Genomic DNA, 10696 nt, shown 5'->3' with positions numbered 1-10696 from the left:
AAAGGATTTCCCATAAGACTATCAGTTGATTTCTCCAAAGAAATCTTGCAGGCAAGAAGGGGCTGGCAAGGAGTATTCCAGGTCATGAAAGGCAAGGACCTACATCCAAACTTACTCTATCCAGCAAAGCTTTCATTTGTAATGGAAGGGCAGATAAAATGCTTCCCAGATAAGGTCAAGTTAAAGGAGTTCATCATCACCAAGCCCTTATTATATGAAATATTAAAGGGACTCACTAAGAAAAAGAAAATTGTCAAAAGTATGAACAGTAAAGTTACAACAAACTCACAACTATCAATACCTGAACCTAAAACAAAAACAAAAACAAACTAAGAAGACAACTAGAACAGGAACAGAATCACAGAAATAGAGATCACATGGAGGGTTATCAGTGGGGAGGGGGAGGGGTAGAATGGGGGTAAAGGTACAAGGAATAAGAAGCATACATTGTATGAACGAAATGACAGGGGAAGGTAAAGAATAGTTTGGAAAATGGAGAAGCCAAAGAACTTCCATGTGTGACCCATAAACATGAACTAAGGTGGGGGAATGATGGTGGGAGGGGGGTGCAGGGTGGAGCGTAATACAGGGGAGAAAAACTGGGACAACTGTAATAGCATAATCAATAAAATATATTTTAAAAATTAAATTTCAAACCATATTAGGTTGGGGAGTGCGATCTGAATGGTCTCCTGGTGTTTGCATATGTGTAACTTTAACAAGTAAAGACAGTAAGAAAGAAGAAAACATAGTTCCTTTTCTTCTTTCCAGGCTCTGGGATTAAGTCAAGAAAAAATGAAAAGTACTAAAAATTCAGAAAGAGCTTCGTTGCTTGGTGATGAATTACTTCAAAACATTGTGTTAATTTGAGAATTGGAGATTGCAGCTTTATCCTTTTGAGACTTTTTATGTCTCAAAAAAAGCAGCTACATTTTGGGTATACATGAACAAGAGTTAAGACCATATATTCTTTCTTTGTTACGGGTATATAACTTTTATTTTTCTAGCTGAAATAATTAACAAAGTCACTGCGGTCAGAGAAGCTTTTGTAATGAACTTCAATGAAAATACACTTGATATGGACTTACATATGTGAAAAACACTGAGATACTGACAATCCATCACCGATCACTTGTACTGGGCTCTAAAATCATTGAAAATTCTGGTGAACTTTCAAGTTCCTCAGATTTAATCTGTGGGTATATTTTTGTCAACACGCCTTTCAGAAATACTTTCCTCCTTCTCAACATGTGGTCCTTTGTTTCACGGGAAATTCAGTGCTAGTCCCCTGACACTCACATGGGCGTCTGCAGTTAGAATTGGGAGCTGGGTCATAAAAGCTATCACCTTAAAATGACAATATGCTGCTTTTAGTGAAGTTATTCCAGGCATCTCTATAATCAAATATATTTATTGGCTTTTTCTTCTTTGATTGATAATTCACCTAGCAATTGGTAAAATAGTTGGAACCTAGTTATATAGACCTAGCCACACTTGGATAATACTGGATTTTAACCTTTTCTCTAGAAATAGGACAATAAATATTTGGGAGATTATAAAATGTTTTGTGTGCTTAGATTTTTGAGAAACCCCAGACGCCGTTGTCTCCCCAAGATGGAGAGCGAATCTGTTTCTGAAGCAGTAAATTCTGCATTCCTCTCCTGAATTTCAGAGTTGCTGCAGCCACATGGGCAAACAACTTGGGAAAACAACCTTACTCTAAGACATAGTTTTCCACTTGTAAAATAGAGATAATTATAGCATTCACCTCACTGAATTGTTTTAAGAGTTAATGAGTTAAATACATGTAAAATACCTAGGACATTTCAGTACACAGTAAATGTTTAGCAACTATTATTGTCATTGTGGTTCCTGTTTATGTCTGAATTAAAAAGGACTGTAATTTTAGTTTACCTCAATAATATATTAATCTTAGTGTTATTAAAAATAGTTGAAGGAGTCAATAACACTTTTAATCACCAGCTCTGAGAAACATTCCCATACATACCTCCAAACTGAGGATTCAATAGATAATGTGAGTGAAGGGACCAGGATTTGCCTGGAACAGAACTTGAGACATGCTCACTGTTTGTGTCCCTAGAGTGGCCCAGTGATGCCACCTGCCCAGAGTTCATCCCTTCCAACATTTGGACATATTTTTTCCAGTCAGTTGTGGGCACATAATTATGTGTGCATCCTACATTTACTCCATCATTCCATGATTAGTCACCCACTATCAAACACAAAAAGGTAATAATAGCATTTGCAGGCAAAGAAGAAACGATAGCTGTGGCTGGCAAGATGATATGTTTCTTTTATCTCTATGCTCATCTCCCCATTTATCGATCATCATCTCTTTTGCTTTCGTTACCTCTAATGCTTATTGACAAACCTCACTCTCCACTTTATCCTGTTCCACTCCCACTAGGCTCCACTCCAAGCCTTAAGACCCTTGACCTTTATTCTACCTTATAATTACCAAGTGGCAGAGAGAGAGACGGAGGGAGGGAGAGAGAGAGAGAGAGAGAGAGAGAGAGAGAGAAGGAGGAGGAGGAGGAAGAGGAGAAGGAGAAAAGAGAGTTCAGTTTTAATAAACACCCAGATTCTTGCAGTTCAGTACATTCAGAATACCCTCAAGATTTATCTTACGTTATAAAACAAACATTTCATTTATTTTGGGGGTATAGTAATCTTTGTAGTTCCTATGAATGCCGAATAGCTTAATTTGGTTCTGTCTCAAAAGCTCCCTGAAAATTTTGGGGTGGCGTCTCACATCTTCAGCAGCCTCAGCCACTGCCACTGGGATTGTCCCTCAGGGCAAAGTTGTTGGCGCTTCCCCCTCTCTCAGTTCTTTTCCTTTTGGTGGTGCCCCAGGAACATGCGCTTCCTGGTTAAGCTCAGGTGCTTGCGCTGTTTCTGCCCTGCCCCCAACCCTGTACCCCTCCACGCACAAGGGGCGAGTGGCACCCTGTTGGGAAGGGAGGTCCCTAGACCAGAAGTGTGCTCTATCCCAGTACTTTGGCTGCTCTTGTCTGCCGTTGTCCCGGACAACATTTCTGACATGAGGTCAGCAGTCCAGAGAATGTGCACTCTGCGTCCTGTTGCTCTCAAGTTAAGGGCGGAACGTTTCCTTTGCTGGAGGATTTATGCAACTCCTGTCGGCCTCCTTCAGACACCACTCCATTTCACCTCAGCAAATAACACACAGTCAAAATTCAAAACCGCACTGGATCATCATAAAAATATTGTTTATGTTTTTGTTCCAGAGCCTTCAGCTAATTTAGACACTGGTCTGAAGGCCATCTGACACAGAGGTTCTCAACCTTGGCTCTACAACGAAAACATCTGGGGAACCTGAGAAGCTATCGGGTCCCTCCCCCAGAGATTCAGGTGTAATTGATCTGGGGTGAAGGGTTGTAAAAAGCACCCCAGGGGGTTCTAACTGCAGCCAAAACTGAGATCCGCTGATGTAAAGAGAAGTCTAAATGTATGGATAATGAAATCAGAGGCTGCCCGGATTAGAGAGGTTTCTCTGGGCTGTCCTCCAGCTGTAGCGCTCCACGTCCCGACCTCTGCACTTCGGCCGCTCTGAATTTCCCCTGGTTCCTCTATGGCCCCACGCTGCTCGCATTTCAACCCTTTTGCACAGTCTGGCCTTTCTACCTAAATCAGCATACCCTCTCCCGCCCACAGCAGTGCCTGCTTCATTCCCACCAGCCTTGAGATCTCACTTCAGTTGTAATTTTCTTGAAAAAAAATCAGGCTTGATTTCCAAGAGAGCATGTGTGCCCTGTCATAGGAGCAGTCCATGCCCTTTATAACACGCCTCTCACTGGAGAGGCAGCCAGGGGAGGTGCCCAGCACCTACGCCTTGGCGCCCCACTGCCCGGGACCCAGTCCTGGCATCATCACATCAGAGCTGTGTTTACCTTATGAGTTTGGTCAGGGGGTGACGGGAGCTACAGCACAGAGAAGGCTCAGTTAGCATTGTGGCTACCGCACAGTAAGTCCTGAAGTTTTCCTGTTTAATTTCAATTAAATAGTTCATTGCTTAACGGTGGTTTCTCTCTCTAAAATGCAGGCTCCATGAAGGCAGGCCCACCTAGGTCTGTTTTTTCTTCACTCAATTTTTACTACTATGTGCATAGTAGACATACAGTGAATGTGGGTTGATTGAACACGTGAATATATAATGCAAATAAAATAATGGCGAACATGACCACATAGTCTTTCTCACGATATTGCTGAATAAACATCCCCTTATTCATGTCATGCAAATGTATGACTTGTAAAGCCTGACTAATTGCAAACGAATAACTTCCCAATTTGGGTCTTGTTACTAAGTTTTAATAAAGCTTCCAAGTACAATGGGATTTTTTGCCTGACATTTTTGTTCTCTCGAAGAGCCAAAGTTTAGAATGAAATAAATGGCCAAAGGTTTAATTGCAGAATTGAGCAGCCTACATAATTTAAAAACTGGGTAATTGGGTCTTGAGTAAACAGAAATTGATGGCACCTTGTTAGTGTGTAGGAAATATTAAATAATAATCACGCCCGTATAAAGTTTAGTATTTCTTATATATTTTATGAAACTAAAAAACCATTGAACACATACCTGAGGGCTACTGCCTCTTAACTTTTAATTTAAATTGATTTTGTGTTTAATTTATGAATGCTCAAAAAATATGAAATGTAAAGGAAAATGCAACCTCATAAATCAATGTGTTCTGGATTGCCAGTTTAATTTCCATATTGATTTGGTGCCCAGACTAGTGGTGTCTACAGCAGAAGGCAGGAAATGGTCATCCTTGGATGAAAGGTCAGATAGAAAACACGAGTGTGAGAGCTAAAGAGCTTCCTCTGATTAACCTCCATGACAGGAGAAATACGTCCATTGATAAACTGGAGCTTTGATTTGCCTGATACCTTATTCTGACAGTTACTTATATTAATGGAATTTTCTGCCTTTTTAAAATAGCTGACAGTATATGAGAGTGAGTAGTAACTTTAGCCTCCTGATAAAAGAAAAAGAACACCTTTGAATTTCAAACGTTTTTCTTTAATATGAAATATTATTTCTAATTATCAAGTAGAAATTTACTTTAGTTGCCACTATATTTGTGGATTGCTGGTACACAGAAAATCTCCTAAACATACATTTAAAGATATTAAAAAGAGTTTAGTTTGTATGGGTAGCATACATTTTTATTCCTAATATATGTAATGTTATTGTATTCAATGGCTCCTTGTAAGCCAAATTTAAAATTCTTTTTTTGGAAAATATTTCCTTTTTCAGAAAGAAATACTATAAACAAACCAACTGATAAATAGTAGGAATTCTGGAATCAAAAACTGAATTTCTTGCAGCTCTACTACTTAATACTTAGGTGAACTTAGTCAAGCTATGAAGTGACATAATGCATGTAATGTATTTGTCACAGTGCTGGCCATATAATAAGTGTGCAATAAATGTTAGCTGTACTCACATAACTACGGTAGCAACAACAGCAACACAAACAAAAATGATAATTTATTAAGACATAAGGTAACTTCAAACTTTCATAAATAATAGCATTTTTATTTTATTTTATTTTTACTTCTATTCTTTTTAAGTTTTGAGTAGTCATTATGTGCCATACCTGTTTTAAAGTATTTCCCATGTATTGCTTATTTAGTTTTCACAGATACCCATTAAGATAGATGCTAATTCCATTTTCATTTTAAACATGAAGAAAGCGAGGCACGAAAGTGAAATGACCGGACCAAAGTCACGGCGTTTGGACGTAGAAGTCCTCTTTACTGGTCTTCACTCAGTCATCTCAATGACTAACCTCACCCCCCTTTTCATCTGGTGGGGAGGTGTGTGCTGGCTGATAGCCGCTGCCTGCGGAACGCTCAGTCTGCAAGCTACTTCCTCTGCCTGTGTCAGCTGTACCTTCTAAAAGTCAGATGGTGTGTTCCCACATCTGTTAATGTCATACTTGTCAAGGTCACATAAATTACCTATTACCTAAATGCTACATAAATCAATAAAATGTGTGTAAAAAAAGGCAGAGGATTGTTTCTGTGAATACAAAATCGAATTCTTCATTAACAAATATTCTGATGGGGGTAGATGAGATAAATGTCAAGATTAAGGAAAACATCATGAAACTCTACAAAGTGTCTATATACAGATTCTCTTTAAATTCTAAATATCTCAAATGTGAGATATATATTTGAGCCTTAAAAATGAAAGAAAGTCCTGTCATTTGTGACAACCTGAATGAACATGGAAGTACTTCTTTTTTCTTAAATCCTCACCCAAGGATATGTGTATTGATTTTAGAAATTTAGAGGGGGAGGGAAGGAAGGAAATGGGGGGGAAGAGACAGAGAGAGAGAGAGAGAAACATCGATTGGTTGTCTCCCATAGGCACCCCAACAGAGGATCAAACCCATGAACTTTTGGTGTATGGGATGATGCTCCAACCAACTGAGTCAGGGCTAATCTCTTTCTTAAAGTCAACTGTGTCATACATAAAACACAGTTTGATGACAGGAGTAGAATTCATCCAATTCACCATACTGGGATTATGAAAGGCAGGAGCACAGTGGGATGGGGTGGGTCGCAGGAAATCATGAATGTTGGGTCACATTTGGACATCACATTGACCAACTCCTCTTGAATTCAAGCCCCTGTTTTGCCTTTGCTACGTGTTATTCACTTTGTTGTTGTATCACATTACATATATTTCAAACAATAAAATGTGTACCATGGACATATTAGAAAGTTTATTCTGGTATTAGAAAGTAGGAGCAATGATAGGAGAAGTTGTTTCCCTGGAGCAGGAAAACCATTTGAAAGGAGATAGAAGTGATGAGGTGGGTGTGAGCCAGTGAACTACCAGTATGAACAGAGAAGAGAAGGGAAGAGATTTAAGGAGGAAAAATCAATAATGCTTAATTACTAGTTGAACTGGGGGCTGATAATTAGGATGATACTTATATTTCTGGTCTCAGTAACTGAATAGGTGATGGGACCTTTCACTGATGATAAGGAATACAGGAGAGAAATAGTTTTAGTTAGAAGGAGGGACATTATGTGTAATTGAATTTTGGGCCTGCTGAGTTTGGGTAATCTATAGAACATTACCTTGGCAATGTTTAATAGACATTTGGATACATATATCTTGGGCTCATAAGTGTAGGATTCACAGATTAAAGAGCCTGAAACCATAGGAAGGGTAGGTAAGTCAACAATAAACATCAGGAATAAGAAGAGAAGTGGTCCTAGAACAGAACACTGGGGAGCTTCAGAATTTAAAGGATGAGCAGTAGAAGAAGGGGGAAAACAAGGGAAAACATTGTGTGGAAAGATGTCTCCTGAATAAACCCCAGGAAAGAAAGAATTTAAAGGGGAAAGAAGCTGTCAACTTTATGAAATGCAGTAGAGATTTTGATGATAATGATGATGATGATAGATAATAATTATATTTAGCGAGTGCCTGGAAAGTGTAAGATATTTTGTTATCACACCCAAAACAAATTATTATCTTTCAACATCCCCAAATGGTAGGCATTATCATTCCTGCTTTATATATGAATAAAGTAAGGTCCAAGGAGCCTAAGAAACTGGCATACTGGTCAGAGACAGCCACAAATCTAAATGTTGCTGGGATTTAAACTCAGAGATCTGATACTGAAACACAATTTTTTTAAACATACTATACTGCCTCCTTTAAGAACTAAGAGTGTATTTCACTGATAACCACAAAGTCACCTTTAAATAAGAAAGGTTATTTTTTACTGAGTCAGGGCCAACAAATTTGCATGCATGTGGGTGTTGGGGGTGCTTCAAACATCTGGATAGCAGAGTGACCAAAATGCAAATGGGAAATAGATTATTTGACAACATGAACTGTATTTTCAAGCAGCCTAGCTATAAAGGGTATGTGAAAAGTAGTAAATAAAAGAAAGGTAACATTAAGAGAAAACTCATTATATTTTAATTATTATTATTGGTGATGGTATATTTTATTATAACTCAACACATTATGCTAAGGGCCTGTGTTTTAAGGGAAGCCCACAGAGTTTGGACTTGCACATGCGTAATGCTAACTCAGTCCGTGTTCCCTGTGTGGCCTTTCAAAGTCCCTGAAGCCTCTAGTTGCCACGCTGCCATAGAGGTAATGACACCTAACACAAAGAACTGCTAGGAGACTTAAAGAAACTAACTATGTCAAGTGCCAAACATGGTGCTCATAATCAGTTCCTTATCCACCCAGCTATAAATATGTAGAAAATGGTATTATTTATTTTTGTATTCTTAAAGCCAAAGTCAGAGCAGGTACTCAATGAATAGATGATATATGGTGGGTATTTGTTTGCTTATCTGCATCTCTTCTTTTGATGTAGAAGGAAAATGTTTCATCCTGCTCAACACTGTTTCCCCAGTCCTATACTGCTGAGCAAAGAGTATAAACTCTATAAAGCTTTCCTGATTGATCTAATGAAAAGCTACGAGGAAGATTAATGTCAAACACTGAGAATTAATCAAATGTAATGGGTTTATCATTGTGCCAGGAATTAGATATCGATGCTAAAAATAGATGGAATACATACCCAGAATATAATAATTGGTCCTTGTCAGGATATAATAGTGTTTAGCTGATAATGTGAACATGTAAACAGAGAGATAGTGAGCCACTATTATTGATTGCTTTCCTCTTGTTGGCTTTACATGGAGAAATTCAGCTGAAAGATGTATCTTTATGTCCATGATCGAATCAGAAGCAGGCAATGTTCTTGGGAATTCTAATTTGATTCATCCCCATAAGGTCCAGGGTTTCCCCTGGTTTCCCTTTGTCTATGCTGCTTCATCTTCCTGGACTTCATGGCCCTACCGGTCAGCTAAAGGCCACTCCCCCACTTCTCAAAGCTTAACTAGAGTCTCACTTCTTCTTTAAAGGAGATCTTGATCCTTAACCCCCAAGAAGATATACATCTCTTGCAGTTCTGGTTTAGTTTTCTGACAGACCACTTATAGTATTAATTTATTCTGTTTTATTAATGTTTTACTTGCTTATATTAATTTTTTTACTTGTTTACAGTTTGCTTTCACTTACTATACTGTAACTCATGCAACCAGGGTTCCTGTCAGACTTATGTTTGCATTCACAATGCCTACCGTATGTGCCTAATATATATACAGGGCCTAGGTCTCCAAGATGCATTCAATAAGTGTGTTGTTGTTATTTATTGCTAGGTTATAAATTCTGTTGAGCTAAGGTTTAAACTTGTAAGTAGGAATCTTGCCTTAAACCATTTGAAAATCCTCAGACATAGAAATATTTTTTCACACAGTAGGTGCTTAATATTGTTTGGCACTGATGATGCTGATTTTCTGTAAGACCCTGAAAATGTGATATGATCACTTTCCCAAAAGGCATAGCTAAATTCAGAGTGAGTATCAACAATCGTGTGAAGTTTCTGGTAAGGAACTTCAGGAAGTATGGAATGTAAGGAACTTAGCACAGTACTAGCACATAGTAGAATAGCTGCCTAATTAATACATATTGAGTCATTAAACAACATGGGACAACCCACCACAAGAAAGGATGGCGTATTGCCTCTGGGTTGGAATTTCATTGGCTCTTGTTATGGGTTTCTCCAATGCCATTGCTAAGTTAACTGACAACAGTTTCTGTCTGCATTCTAACACAGAGATACTCAGCTAAAAAATAAACACCTAGACATTTTAGTAGATTAAATATTGCCATAAATTCTTTGCAGTTTCTCTCATGGAGAGGTAGAATTTGTTTTCATTACCCATGCATCTTGGGCTGACATTATTTGTGGCACACTGACAAATAGAATGAAGGGGAAATGACACTGTGCGAGTTCCAGAACCAAGGCCCCCATAGCTTCCATTGGCCTTTTTGGAATACTTCCCAGGGACCACTATGTGGAGAACCTGGGCAAGAAGGGCAATGTGGAAAGAGAGGCCCAGCCACCCAGCAATCCTATTACAGCTGAGGAATTGTCTAGTCAGCCCATGCAAGAGTGACGATACTAAAGCACATTGCTGTAAGCCTCTCAGTACTGGGCTGGTTTGCTGTGCAGCCAGAGATAACCGGTAGAGGCATGAAAACAAATGGTAGCTTCTGGATTCCTTTCCCTAACAATCAAAGTGGAGGTATAAACAACCTGAATTTCTTTCTAGGGGCCCCAGAGATCCTGAATAAAATAAGGTTTTTCAGTGAGGCTGCGAAAGCATTTCCAGCTCATTATGACAAGTGACAGAAATAGAAAAGGCTTGAGCAAGCACTTGTTCACACACATTGATTTTGTAAATCTTCAATTTTTGGCAAACAGGGATAAAATATAAGAGTAATCAAACCAAAGTGAGAATCACCTAACTGTTCCAATGCTTCAAAATTAAAACAGTAAAATGTTAGACAAAAATGTTTAAAAGCTAGCAAAAGAAGCCTGGGATTTTCTAAAAGAAATGCTGTGAAGCAAAAATCCATTAATATTCAATAACCTCCCCTCAGCTTCTCCAAATGCGAAGGAGTCAATAATGGGGTCAGTTCTTTTCTTGACCCAGAATTCTGGTTCCCTTAAAAGCAAAGCAAAGCAAAACTAAACAAAACACTAAGAAAATTTACAGCTAAACAGGTTCTTAACTGAGATTAATAAGAAGACCTCCGAGGAAA

This window comes from Phyllostomus hastatus, unplaced genomic scaffold (genome assembly GCF_019186645.2).
Source record: "Phyllostomus hastatus isolate PE091 unplaced genomic scaffold, TTU_PhHast_1.1 phas_contig_29, whole genome shotgun sequence".
Taxonomy (NCBI): domain Eukaryota; kingdom Metazoa; phylum Chordata; class Mammalia; order Chiroptera; family Phyllostomidae; genus Phyllostomus; species Phyllostomus hastatus.
Note: the sequence above shows the minus strand (reverse complement) of the source record.